A 14,655-nucleotide genomic window follows, 5' to 3' on the forward strand; every position below is an offset into this window, starting at 1 on the left:
GGAAGATCCCACATGCTGCGGAGCAACTAAGCCCATGCGCCACAACTACTGGACCTGCACTCTAGAGCCCACGAGCCACAACTACTAAGCCTGTGTGCCACAACTACTGAAGCCCGTGCGCCTAGAGCCCATGCTCCGCAACAAGAGAAGCCACAGCAATGAGAAGCCCACGCACCGCAATTAAGAATAGCCCCCGCTCACCGCAACTAGAGAAAGCCCGCGTGCAGCAAAGAAGACCCAATGCAGCCAAAAATAAATAAATTAATTAAATAAATGATTTTTTTTTTTTTAAAAAGAGAGAGGCAATTTCAGTGGGACCCCACCACTAGGAAATAAATGGAACATCTGGGGATTCAGGAGGGCTCCAAAGCCCATGGTCTCCTTCACTGCAGCCCTGAGACAAGCCCCACTGAGTGGAGCCCCACAGGTCCTTCCCAGGGGTCCACATGGACCCATCATCTCCTTCTGCATAATTACCAACACCGTCCTCCCTCCCCCATCCAACGTCTAGGATTCTGGCTAGAGCTGCCGTCCTCATCCCGGGGCCTGCCCTCGCCTCGAGCCCAGGCACCTTCCGTTGTTCCCTGGACTCGGCAGGCTGCCCAGGCCCTGAATCCAAAAATTACTTTCTTTCTTGTGCTGGCACAAAAGAAAGTTTTGCCTCTTAGATGGATTTTTCCCCACCCTTCCCCGTCAGGACCAGGCCAGACCCGGAAAGGAATTATAAACGACTTTTCTCTTGGCCGAATAGTGAGATCTTCATCACATCTTTCAAGCCCATTTTGGGGATCAACGTTCTCCCCGAGATCCCCAGGGGTGCATGTTCTGGAAGAGGGGAGTGAATGCACTGGGCAGTTTAATACTGATAATTCTGTCACCAAAAAGCTCCATGTATAATCATGTCCCTGTTGGTGACAAAGGGCTTCTGCACATTTGCTTTTATCTGATATTCACAGCCCGGCAAAGGGGAAAGGGAGTGTATTATTCCCATGTTATCCATGTTGGAAAGTGAGGCTCAAAACAGTCAAATAACTTGTCCAAGGTCAGGGCAAGGACTGAGAGCATCTGAGTCCTGAGGGGAACATTCTGGCCCTGGCCCCGCTGGGAGGCACTGCGCCACCTGCTCCCGGGGTTCAGGAAAAGAGGTGAGCTTCTTGCCTTCTCCTCAGTAGGTAGGGGTAATGCAAAGAACACATTGCATTTGGGGCTTTGGGAACCCCCCAAAACTGTGCAGTTGAACGCTGTCTCTAACCCTCACCAGTTGTGTGATCTGGGGTGTGTTACTTAGCCTCTATGAGCCTTGGTTTCCCCATTTACACAAAAAAGAACAGGCTGCCTCCAGCAGGGTTTTTGTAGATTCAGTGAACCAGCATAGTTAACATGCCTGGCTCAAGTACCTGATACAAATGAGATGTCCCCAAAAGCACTGGTTCCCTACCTGTTCTGAGCCAGGGGCAGTGGTTTGGCCACAAGAAAAGGAGCCACACACTCAATTCTCAGAGCCATGGTTAGGTTGGAACCAGTTCCTTGCTCTTGCAGAAGCCTGAGCTTGGCATGACCTGGGAAGCTGACCCCTTGAGGTTTCTGGGCTATGAGTCAGTGGTATGCAATCTCTGAGCACGATGCTCAGACTAAGCCCAGGAATGGGTACCGCACGCCAGAAGCTGAGAAGCCCTCTAGGGTCACTAGGCATCAGTGACTTGTGTCCACTTGGGTGCACAATGGCACCAGGGGGCCAGGGGAAGGGTGGGCTCCTGAGCTTCACAGTGAGGATCCCATGAACACAGGCAGCTTCCCTGCACCTCGCTGACTCCGCTTAAGAGCCCTTTCCCTCCCACTCCCCAAGAACTCATTAAATTCTTCCTTGATGCTATTCTCCCCCTCTGGCGTGAACACCAGAGATAACAAGCCCCATAAAATTGCTCCCAGCAGGAGATTCCTTTTGTTAATCCTGAAATAAACTCTTTCCAACTTCAAGGTGTGGTGACTGCTTTGAAACCTTGACAGACGGGTCAGCTGCCACCCCATGACCTGATTCTAGAGGGTGCTGGTCCTGTCAACCTGTGCGGCTCTGACTGACTTCATTTACTCAGTCTGTTCGCTTAGTGTTTGTTCTCGAGAACAGCCCGCCTGGCCTCTTGGGACCTTCCCTTAATAGACTGGGTTTGCAGCGGCTGCCCCCCACCACACACACACAGTCTGCTGTTTCCTGTCAATTTAGCTGCTTTTCCTATTCCGTTTCACTCCAGTCTCCTCTTATGCTTTTCAACCCCCTACCTTCGGTGGAAGCTTAATGGGCTCTTTCTCTTTACTTGGAAGGACCAAGGCCAGAAAAAAAGTAGGTCTGAGGTGGATTCAGGAGCCAGGACCACATCACACCCACAGCCTCAGAATCCCACCAGCTTTCTGCACCGGGTCTGTCCCACCCGCCTGGTATCTTGGATCCTACAATTAAAAGAGAAACAGAGGCTTCCTGGCTCACAGACCCACTAGGACACTTTACTGACTTCATGTTACCTGATACTTCATGATAGTATCATGAATCCAGAACAGGGAGGGCTCAAGCACAGCTCCGAAGAGCACATTTCCAAAAAGTTCACACATATGTAAGTCGCCCTCCCCAACTGTATTGCATGTGGCACAGTCACTACTGAAACCCCATCCTGAATATCATCATAAGGACCTACATTCTACGACTAGCACTGAGGGCATTATTGGGAAAAATTATGAACACATGCAATGCTCATTCCCAGTGATAAGATATTTGACCTCAGAGGTCTAATGTGAATTCTTATCTTCAACAGGCACCAGGGAGCATGGTGATTAGGCATACAGGCTCTAGAGCCAGACCGTGGGTTCAAATCCCAGCTCTGCCACTTACTAGCTGTGTGACTTTGGGCAAGAAGATGCTTAGCCTCCTGGTACCCCAATATCGTCATCTGTAAAATGGAGATAATAAGAGCAATCATCCCATAGGTTGGTGCATACAAGGTGCATAAAACAGTGCCCAGCATATAGTAGGTACTCAGTAAATGGAGCTGTTACCAGCTTCTTGTTGGTGAGCTTTTGTAGTCCATGGAATCTCCATAAGTGTATGCAGGTAGAATTTTCCAGATGGATGTGAGGTCTCTCAATAGGCTGACAATTTGCTGGGATTCTCCTAAAGCCCGAAGATCATAGATCAGACAGGTACCAAGATTACACAAATGCCACATGCTGTTCATGGGAAAGACTAACCCTGTGTAGCCACCACACACACACACACACACACACATCCTGCCAGTTTTGAGAGAAGTGCCTCTCAACACCCACAATGAAGAAGTAGGTATTAGTACAACTCTTAACTGTCCAACTTCGGCCATGGTGAGAGCCAACTTCTGTCCCCCAGGGAATGACCAACCCACACAAATCCCATAATACCCTTTAATCTCAGGGTAGGAATAATCTCGTGTATCTTCAATTTCCATATGTGGCTCGGGATTTCTCAAATATTTGATTTAAATTTCATTTAAAATATATTAAAACCATCTAAAGCACAATGAAAATGCGATATGCCCAAGCTGGGTACATGGAGAACACCAGCCCACTTACTTAGGATGCCAAAATATCTCATTGCTACACAGGTCTCTGAGTTAAGTTTTCCCTTAATTAGAGACTGTCCTGAGACTAAAAGTCAAGCTGTGAAAAACCTACTGCTATTTACAACTGCTTAACTGTGAAAATCAGGATTTCTTGGTGCTATACGACTGTTCTGGACTAAATGTTTGCGTTCCCCCCAAATTCACATGTTGAAGCCCTAACCTCCAAGGTGTTGGTATTTGGGGGCGGGGCATTTGGGAGGTAATTAAGTTCAGGTGAGGTAACAAGGGTAGGGCCCCCATGATAGAATTGGTGTCCTTATAGGAAGAGAAACCAGAACTCTCTCTCTCCATTAGGTGAGGACATAGTGAGAAGCGCACTGTCTACAAGCCAGGAAGAGAGGACTCACGAGAAACCAAACCCTTCTAGACCTCAGTCTTGGGACTTTCCATCCAGAACTGTGAGAAAATAAATTTATGTCGTTTAAGCCAGCTAGTCTACAGTATTTTGTTATGGTAGCCGAAGTTAAGATATTTCAACAAACTAAATCATAATGAAAACATATTTTACCATTTTGGGTACATTAGAGACCATTAGCACATTAACTTAGAATATGAAATTAACATATTTTAATGCAGGCTTCTGAATGAAGTTTTCCCCCTTTTTTTTTTTTTTTTTTTTTTGCGGTACGCGGGCCTCTCACTCCTGTGGCCTCTCCCGTTGCGGAGCACAGGCTCCGGACGCGCAGGCGCAGTGACCATGTCTTACGGGCCCAGCCGCTCCGCGGCATGTGGGATCTTCCCGGACTGGGGCACGAACCCGTGTCCCCTACATCGGCAGGCGGACTCTCAACCACTGCGCCACCAGGGAAGCCCGAAGTTTTCCCCTTTTGATTAAAGAGTGTCCTGAGACTAAAAGTCCAGCCATGAAAAACCCATCTCTATTAGCAATTACTTAGCTGTATAAGTCAAGATTTCCTGGCGCTTTGCAACCAAACCAAAACCTGGAAGTGAACTCGGTCCAGAAACTGATATAACTCTGCAATTTGATGCACAGCCCCTGACTTCAAATCCCTATGCTCGTCCGAAGAGCGTCATTGCTCACGTTGGTTTCATGCTAAGTAGGCATCACCAGTTTGTGAGCTAAAAGTACACTCACAAAACATTGTTTCTGTCTCATCTATTTAAGCGTTCCAAACAAAGATTTTATTTTTAAAATAAGTTAGAAATCTGACTCCATCAGTTATGATGCGTGCCTATGCCCACACGCGTGCCTCTCCCACAGGAGCCTCTCCATTATATACGCACAGGTTCGCATAAGATCTGACTGTGACTCTCTCCGCCTTGAACGCTTTCAGTGACTCCTCCCCATTTCCCATAGAATGAAGTGAGGACTCCTTGGTTCATGCCCACATGTTGTTCACTGGCATCAGACCTGCTCCCGGTCCATAATCGTAGGGCCACTTGCACAGAACTACTTGGCATTTCCCAGAAATGTCAGGTATTTCACGCTGTTCCCTTGACCCAAAACGCCCTCGTCCCTTCTTCCCCTCGCAGCCACATCTGCCCCACCCCTGCCCCAACTCAGTTGACACTCATCAGTCAAGGTCCAACTCAAGTGGAATCTCCTCACCCAGCTCCATGCCTTACCCGTGCTCCTGCAGCACCTTATTCCTGGCCCTGTCCTGAAATGGTTGGTCCAAGTTCCCACGTGACTGTGAGCTTCTACTGAAATAGTGAGATATTTATCTTTACATCCGCACACAATAGGTATTCAGTAACAGTGAAGGAGAGAGGCAGGGAGGAGGGAGGGAAGAGGAAAGGGAAGAGGTGAGAAGGGAGGAGAGGTAGGAGAGAGGAAGGGATGGTCCAAGGCCAGCAGGGGAGAGCTGGCAGGACTGGGTCCTCCATGGTGACTGACAGGGCAGGCACAGAACTAAAGGCAGCCTCTTGCTGGCCCACCTCCTACAAGCATGGGAAAAGCCCTTCCGGAATGAGCTATGTTCTGGACTACCTGAACGACTACTCTGTTACTCTTTCAAGATAATAATACCTTTGATATCATTTCAGTCTCAAGACAATAAACCTTATGAGGTAGTATTACTCCTATTATATAGATGAGGAAACCAAGACCCAAGGACATAAAGTGATGGGCCAAGGTTTGGACCCAGGATTCCAAAAAGAGCCTGATCTGACCCCTCTGAGGGCCCCCGTTTACCCACCATTGTGTTTGTGTGTACGTGTACAGGAGCATGAACAGTTTGGCCAGGCACTGGCAGTCCTGGGGGAGGGGCGCTTCGGGAAGGGAAGGGAGTTCATCTTTCCTATTAAAAAACATGATTCAATCAAGGCTAGCCATATTGCGAATTTGAGTCAGCATTTTGTCTTGGGCTTTTCATTCTCACAAATATGTTGATATGGAAACCACACTTCTGCAATTACGATCAAAACATTGTTGCCTCCATTGGCTTTCTTAAAACCTTACATGCTAATAGAGTAGGTGGGAAATTTCTACATTTACCACATCAATTCTTTCTTGGCAGCAAGCATCTGTCTGTAAATGGTAGTAAAGTAGTTGTAGCAAACTCTTTCAAAATATTCCATATTTGTGCTGTTTAGCAAATAATAAATATAACCCATTCTTAGTGTCTGTCTCCAACTAGACCATAAACCCTTCGAAGGTAGTGCTATTTTACTCAGTTCTGGGTGCTGAAGCCTTAGAGGGGTCGTGGTACCAAGAAGACATTCAATAAATGGGGTTTGACTAAATAGATATGACATCTGGCAGATTTGCCTCTACAGGTTGGAAACAATAACCTTTCACATTTGCCTAGCTCTATGCAATCTGAAAAGCCTTCTCATTACTTAATTTTACTGGTATTCCCATCTGCTCTGTGAGTTGCACAGGACGTATATTATTAGTCCCATTACATAGAGGAGAAAATAGAAACTCAGCAAAGTCCAGTGACAGCTGGGCTCGGTTAACAAGCGATAGAAGACAGATTAGGACCCAGACTTCAGGGCTCTGGGGCCAGCACTCTTCTCTCCTCCCACCCAGCCTCCTCTAAATGCGTCCCACACGTGGTAAAAAGAATAACTGAGCCGCATATGAGACTGGAACACCCTGGGCTGCTCTTGTATTGATTCTACTGTTTTATGAGTGTATTTTACAGTGGTTTAGTTTTCTATTAAAATGCTAGGGGTGCTGTAACAGAATACTACAGACTGGGTGGCTTAAAGAACAAATCTATTTCTCACAGTTCTGGAGCCTGGAAGTCCAAGATCAAGGTGCCATCACAATGGGTTTCTGGCGAGAACTACCCTCCCCACTGCCAGATGGCCACCTTCTCACCCGTGTCCTTACATGGCCTCTTCTCCATGTGAATGAGGAAGGAGAGAGAGCTCTGGTGTCTGTTCCTCTTCTTATAAGGACAGCATTCCTATGGGATTAGGGCTGCACCCTTAAGACCTCATTGAACCTAAATTACCCCCCTAAAGGCCCTACTCCAAATACAGTCACATTGAGGGTCAGGACTTCAACACATGCATTGGGAGCAGGGAAGTGGGGATGGGGCAGGGGTGGGGGAAGACACAATATACATCTATTATACACAAACCTATACATCCTTTTTCCTAATTAGCTTTGACTCTCCTTAGTTTTTATTGAATTCTGTGAGAGGCTTTGGAGGTACAATCTATTTCTACACTAGCATTTTTCTCCATGTTTATCTGAATTAATTTCTTTTTTTTAACATCTTTATTGGAGTATAATTGCTTAACAGTGTTGTGTTAGTTTCTGATGTATAACAAAGTGAATCAGCTATATGCATACATATGTCCGCATATCTCCTCCCTCTTGCATCTCCCTCCCACCTTCCCTATCCCACCCCTCTAGGTGGTCACAAAGCACCGAGCTGATCTCCCTGTGCTATGCAGCTGCTTCCCACTAGCTATCTGTTTTACTTTTGGTAGTGTATATATGTCCATGTCCCTCTCTCACTTCATCCCAGCTTACCCTTCTCCCTCCCTGTGTCCTCAAGACCATTCTCTATGTCTGTGTCATTATTCCTGCCCTGTCGCTAGGTTCACCAGAACCATTTTTTTTATTTTAGATTCCATATATATGTATTAGCATACAGTATTTGTTTTTCTCTTTCTGACTTACTTCACTCTGTATGACAGACTCTAGGTCCATTCACCTCACTACAAATATCTCAATTTCATTTCTTTTTACGGCTGAGTAATATTCCATTGTATATATGTGCCACATCTTCTTTATCCATTCAACTGCTGATGGATACTTAGGTTGCTTCCATGTCCTGGCTATTGTAAATAGCACTGCAATGAACATTGCGGTACATGACTCTTTTTGCATTATGGTTTTCTCAGGGTATATGCCCAGTAGTGGGGTTTCTGAGTCAAATGGTAGTTCTAGTTTTAGTTTTTTAAGGAACCTCCATACTGTTCTTCATAGTGGCTGTATCAATTTACATTCCCACCAACAGTGCAAGAGGGTTCCTTTTTCTCCACACCCTCTACAGCATTTATTGTTTCTAGATTTTTTGATGATGGCCATTCTGTCTGGTGTGAGGTGCTACCTCATTGTAGTTTTGATTTGCAAATCTCTAATGATTAGTGATGTTGAGCATCTTTTCATGTGTTTGTTGGCAGTCTGTGTATCTTCTTTGGAGAAATGTCTATTTAGGTCTTCTACCCATTTTTGGATTGGGTCGTTTGTTTTTTTGATATTGAGCTGCATGAGCTGCTTGTATATTTTGGAGATTAATCCTTTCTCAGTTGCTTCATTTGAAAATATTTTCTCCCATTCTGAGGGTTGTCTTTTGGTCTTGTTTATGGTTTCCTTTGCTGTGCAAAAGCTTTTAAGTTTCATTAGGCCCCATTTGTTTATTTTTGTTTTATTTCCATTTCTCTAGGAGGTGGATCAAAAAGGATCTTGCTGTGATTAATGTCATAGAGTGTTCTGCCTATGTTTTCCTCTAAGAGTTTTATAGTGTCTGGCCTTACATTGAGGTCTTTAATCCATTTTCAGTTAATTTTGTGTATGGCATTAGGAAGTGTTCTAATTTCATTCTTTTACATGTAGCCATCCAGTTTTCCCAGCACCACTTATTGAAGAGGCTGTCTTTCCTCCACTGTATACTCTTGCCTCCTTTATCAAAGATAAGCTGACCATATGTGCGTGGGTTTATCTCTGGGCTTTCTATCCTGTTCCATTGATCTATATTTCTGTTTTTGTGCCAGTACCATACTGTCTTGATTACTGTAGCTTTGTAGTATAGTCTGAACTCAGGGACCCTGAATCCTCTAGCTCTGTTTTTCTTTCTCAAGATTGGTTTAGCTATTCGGGGTCTTTTGTGTTTCCATATAAATTTGAAACTTTTTCATTTTGTGAAAAATGCCATTGGTAGTTTGATACAGATTGCATTGAATCTGTAGATTGCATTGGGTAGTAGAGTCATTTTCACAATTTTGATTCTTCCAATCCAAGAACATGGTATCTCTCTCCATCTGTTTGTATTATCTTTAATTTCTTTCATCAGTGTCTTATAGTTTTCTGCATACAGGTCTTTTGTCTTCCTAGGTAGGTTTATTCCTAGGTATTTAATTCTTTTTGTTGCAATGATAAATAAGAGTGTTTCCTTAATTTCTCTTTCATATATTGCATCATTAGTGTATAGAAATGCAAGAGATTTCTGTGCATTAATTTTGTATCCTGCAACTTTACCAAATTCATTGATTAGCTCTAGTAGTTTTCTGTTAGGATCTTTAGGATTCTCTATGTATAGTATCATGTCATCTGCAAACAGTGACAGTTTTATTTCTTCTTTTCCAATTTGGATTCCTTTTATTTCCTTTTCTTCTCTGACTGCTGTGGCTAAAACTTCCAAAACTATGTTGAATAATAGTGGCAAGAGTGGAGAACCTTGTCTTGTTCTGGATCTTAGAGGAAATGGTTTCAGTTTTTCACCATTGAGAACGATGTTCGCTGTGGGTTTGTCACATATGGCTTTTATTATGTTGAGGTAGGTTCCCTCTATGCCTACTTACTGGAGAGTTTTTATCATAAACGGGTGTTGAATTTTGTCAAAAGCTTTTTCTGCATCTCTTGAGATTATCATATTTGTTAATATGGTGTATCACATTGACTGATTTGTGTATATATTGAAGAATCATTGCATTCCTGGGATAAACCCCACTTGATCATGGTGTATGGTCCTTTTAATGCGCTGTTGGATTCTGTTTGCTAGTATTTTGTTGAGGATTTCTGCATCTATGTTCATCAGAGATATTGGCTTATAGTTTTCTTTTTTTGTGACCTCTTTGTCTGATTTTGGTATCAGGGTAATGGTGGCCTCGTAGAATGAGGTTGGGAGTGTTCCTCCATCTGCTATATTTTGGAAGAGTTTGAGAAGGATAGGTGTTAACTCTTCTCTAAATGTTTGATAGAATTCACCTGTGAAGCCATCTGGTCCTGGGCTTTTGTTTGTTGGAAGATTTTTAATCACAGTTTCAATTTCAGTGCTTGTGATTGGTCTGTTTATATTTTCTATTTCTTCCTGCTTCAGTCTCAGAAGGTTGTGCTCTAAGCATTTGTCCATTTCTTCCACATTGTCCATTTTATTGGCATATAGTTTTTTGTAGTAATATCTCATGATCCTTTGTATTTCTGCAGTGCCAGTTGTTATTCTCCTTTTTCATTTCTAATTATATTAATTTGAGTCTTCTTCCATTTTTTCTTGATGAGTCTGGCTAATGGTTTATCAATTTTGTTTATCTTCTCAAAGAACCAGGTTTTCATTTTATTGATCTTTGCTCTTGTTTCTTTCATTTCTTTTTCATTTATTTCTGATCTGATCTTTATGATTTCTTTCCTTCTGCTAACTTTGGGGTTTTTTTGTTCTTCTTTCTCTAATTGCTTTAGGTTTAAGGTTAGGTTGTTTATTTGAGATTTTTCTTGTTTGTTGAGATAGGATTGTATTGCTATACACTTCCCTCTTAGAACTGCTTTTGCCACATCCCATGGGTTTTGGGTCATCGTGTTTTCATTGTCATTTGTTTCTAGGTATTTTTTTATTTCCTCTTTGATTTCTTCAGTGATCTTTGGTTATTTAATGGCATATTGTTTAGCCTCCATGTGTTTGTATTTTTTACAGTTTTTTTCCTGTAATTGATATCTAGTCTTATAGCATTGTGGTCGGAGAAGATACTTGATACAATTTCAGTTTTCTTAAATTTACCGAGGCTTGATTTGTGACACAAGATATGATCTATCCTGGAGAATGTTCCATGGGCACTTGAGAAGAAAGTGTATTCTGTTGTTTTTGGATGGGATGTCCTATAAATATCAGTTAAGTCAATCTTGTTTAATGTATCATTTAAAGCTTGTGTTTCCTTATTTATTTTCATTCTGGATGATCTGTCCATTGGTGAAAGTGGGGTGTTAAAGTGCCCTACTATGATTGTGTTACTGTTGATTTCCCCTTTTATGGCTGTTAGCATTTGCCTTATGTATTGAGGTGCCCCTATGTTGGGTGCATAGATATTTACAATTGTTATATCTTCTTCCTGGATTGATCCCTTGATCATTATGTAGTGTCCTTCTTTGTCTCTTGTAATAGTCTTTATTTTACAGTCTATTTTGTCTAATATGAGAATTGCTGCTCCAGCTTTCTTTTGATTTCCATTTGCATGAAATATCTTTTTCTATCCCCTCACTTTCTGTCTGTATGTGTCCCTAGGTCTAAAGTGGGCTTCTTGTAGAAAGCATATATACAGGTCTTGTTTTTGTATCCATTCAGCCAATCTATGTCTTTTGGTTGGAGCATTTAATCCTTTTACATTTAAGGTAATTATCGATATGTATGTTCCTATTACCATTTTCTTAATAGTTTTTTGTTTGTTTTTGTAGGCCTTTTCCTTCTCTTGTGTTTCCTGCCTAGAGAAGTTCCTTTAGCATTTGTTGTAAAGCTGGTTTGGTTGTGCTGAATTCTCTTAACACTTGCTTATCTGTAAAGGTTTTAATTTCTCTGTCGAATCTGAATGAGACCCTTGCTGGGTAGAATAATCTTGGCTGTAGGTTTTTCCCTTCATCACTTTAAATATGACCTGCCACTCCCTTCTGGCTTGCAGAGTTTCTGCTGAAAAATCAGCTGTTAACCTTATGGGGATTCCATTGTATGTTATTTGTTGCTTTTGCCTTGTTGCTTTTAATATTTTTTCTCTGTATTTAATTATTGATAGTTTCACTAGTATGTGTCTCAGCATGTTTCTCTTTGGATTTATCCTGTATGGGACTCTCTGTGTTTCCTGGACTTGATTAACTATTTCCTTTCCCATGTTAGGGAAGTTTTTGACTATAATCTCTTCAAATATTTTCTTAAACCCTTTCTTTTTCTCTCCTTCTTCTGAGACCCCTATAATTTGAATGTTGGTGCATTTAGTGTTGTCCAGAGGTCTCTGAGACTGTCCTCAGTTCTTTTCATTCTTTTTTCTTTAATCTGCTCCCTGGCGGTTATTTCCACCATTTTATCTTCCAGCTCACTTACCCGTTCTTCTGCCTCAGTTATTCTGCTATTGACTCCTTCTAGAGTATTTTTAATTTCAGTAATTGTGTTGTTCATCACTGTTTATTTGCTCTTCAGTTCTTCTAGATCCTTGTTAAATGTTTCTTGTATTTTCTCCATTCTGTTTCCAAGATTTTGGATCATCTTTACTGTCATTGCTCTGAATTCTTTTTCAGGTAGGTTGCCTATTTCGTCTTCATTGCTCCTTCATCTGTTACATATTTTGTCTTACCTTGCTCCTTCATCTGTAACATTTTTTTTGTCGTTTCATTTTTTTTTTTTTTTGGATGGGTGGTGCTGTCTTACTGGTTGTTTGGCCTGAGGTGTCCAGCACTGGAGTTTGCAGGCAGTTGGATACAGCTGGGTCTTGGTGCTGAGATGAGGACCTCTGGGAGGCCTCACTCCAACTGACATTCCCTGGGGTCTGAGGTTCTCTGTTAGTCCAGTGGTTTGGACTCAGAGCTCTCACCACAGAAGCTTGGCTGGACCTCCAGCCTGGGAACCAAGATCCAGCAAGCTTCGTGGCACGGTAAAAGTAAAATAAAGAAAAGGAAGAAAAAAAAGGAGTAGTACAATATCAAAGAATAAAAAACAAAATAAAATTAGAAAGATAAAAAAGATATTAGGAAAAATAAAACTATAATTGAAACAACTGTGACAAGGTAAAAAAAAACACAACAGAAAAAAGAAAAAAGGGGAGGGGGGAGAACAAGCCAAAAGGAGAGAACAATAATAAAGTATAAAGAATAAAAGATTTATTAGGAAAAATAAAAATATAAAAGAATCCACAACAATGAATCAACAAGGTAAAACAGAACCCCAATCTAAAAGAGGAAAAAAGCAAAATCAAAAACCTTTCGCTATGGGGACGGAGTTTAGGCGGGGGGTGCAACTTAGGTAGGGGTGGGGTTTAGGGTCGGGCGGGACCTAGGTGGGTGGGGGGTGACATTCAAGCGTGTGGTGGGGTCTCTGATTAGGACCTGCAGGGGAAGGGGAGAGGCGACTCGTGGAAAGGAGGGCGTCTGGAGTGTGGGATTCTGGAATTTGGAGGTAGGGCCCTGGGTGAGGGTGTGTGTGTGGGGTTTATGCCCAGCGCGTTGGAGGGGGTCTCAGAAGGGGTGTCCGAGTGTAGAGGTGGGGCCCCGGGTAGGGGTGTAGGGGTGCGGCTTGGGCTCTGCACGACAGGAGGGAGGCTCCGAGGACAGAAGATCAGGCCCGGGAGCCCAACAGGCTTCGTGATGCCTAAGTGGACGGGGAAAGCACTGGCAGCATTCCCTTCCGTTCCTTCGCGCCCCTCCCCCCTGTTGCCGCTGGACCCCTGACCGTGGGTGGGTCCCGCTGGGTGTAGGAACTCCTCCCCTCCCCCAGCCGCCCCTCAGGGGTGCCGGTCCCAGAGGTCCTGCCTTTACTTTTGCTCCCCCTTCCCTCCCTCCCCCTCCCCTCAGGACCCACATGGCTGGAGGGGGCCTCGGTGGGCAGAGGTTCAGACCCTGAACCTCAGCAGGTTCTCCTAGGGGCCCAAGTGGGCAGGGGAAACCTGGCCACGCTCCCTTTTGATCCTCTGCCCTCCAGGGGTTCCCCAATTTCCCCCTTCGGGCGTAGGATCCCTTCCCCTCCCCCAGCCGCCCCTCAGCGGCGCCAGTCCCGGCCCGCCTCCACTTCTCCCCCCTCACTCCCCCCATGCCCCACGTCCTACCTGGTCACTGGGGGTCCCTCCCATACCCTTAGGTGTGCGTGGTCCCCCCACTGGTGCCTGGTAGATGCCCTAGTTGTGAGGAGACGCGAATTCCGCGTCCTAGTAGCCATCTTGACTCCGCCCACCTATATGAATTAATTTCTGAGAGACCTCGTGAATGGGAATCATAAAGAATCACTCTGGGTATTTTTCCACTGGGCATGAGCCCAGGGACCATCATGGGGTCAGGGCTGATGGAAGTGGGGCTCCCTGAAATGTGGCCAGTGCTTCAGAGGAGAGAGGGTGCTCAGAAGAGACCATCTCCTTCTGGCATCTTACCTCTGTCTCATTTGATGGACCAGAATAAATTTCAGCTCCCATGGAGACCAGACAAGAGAAGCCCTCCCTGCTCTGGGATGCTTACTTTATAGGACCCTGTCCTGTAGGGCTAAGACCAGGGTGAGGCAGGAGCCAGCTGGCCCTATGGGATGCTGAGAGCCATGCCTCACTTGCCTCATCCTGTCCTGGCCCTTCTTGACCAGACTCTCCCTGAGGGGAGAAGCTCACAGGGCTGAGCTAATATGCCCACCCAGAGCCCGTGTGCCCCTTTCTAGACCCTGGGATTCAAGTGGCCCTGAGACTGCACAGGGCTCTGTCCCTGAGGGCAGACCCCACTGGTGGGCACCCCCCTCAAAGCAGGATTAGTGCCCCACGTGGTTCCCACAAGACCCTGGGTAGGACCAGCTCTCCCGACACCACCATGCTCCGGGACAGAATCCAAAGACTCAAGGATTCTAAATTCACATCTGGCCTTTCA

The sequence above is a fragment of the Delphinapterus leucas genome, chromosome 7 (assembly GCF_059928025.1).
Source record: "Delphinapterus leucas isolate spDelLeu-1000000601 "Yukka" chromosome 7, BTC_Dleu_Yukka2, whole genome shotgun sequence".
NCBI classification, from domain to species: Eukaryota; Metazoa; Chordata; class Mammalia; order Artiodactyla; family Monodontidae; genus Delphinapterus; species Delphinapterus leucas.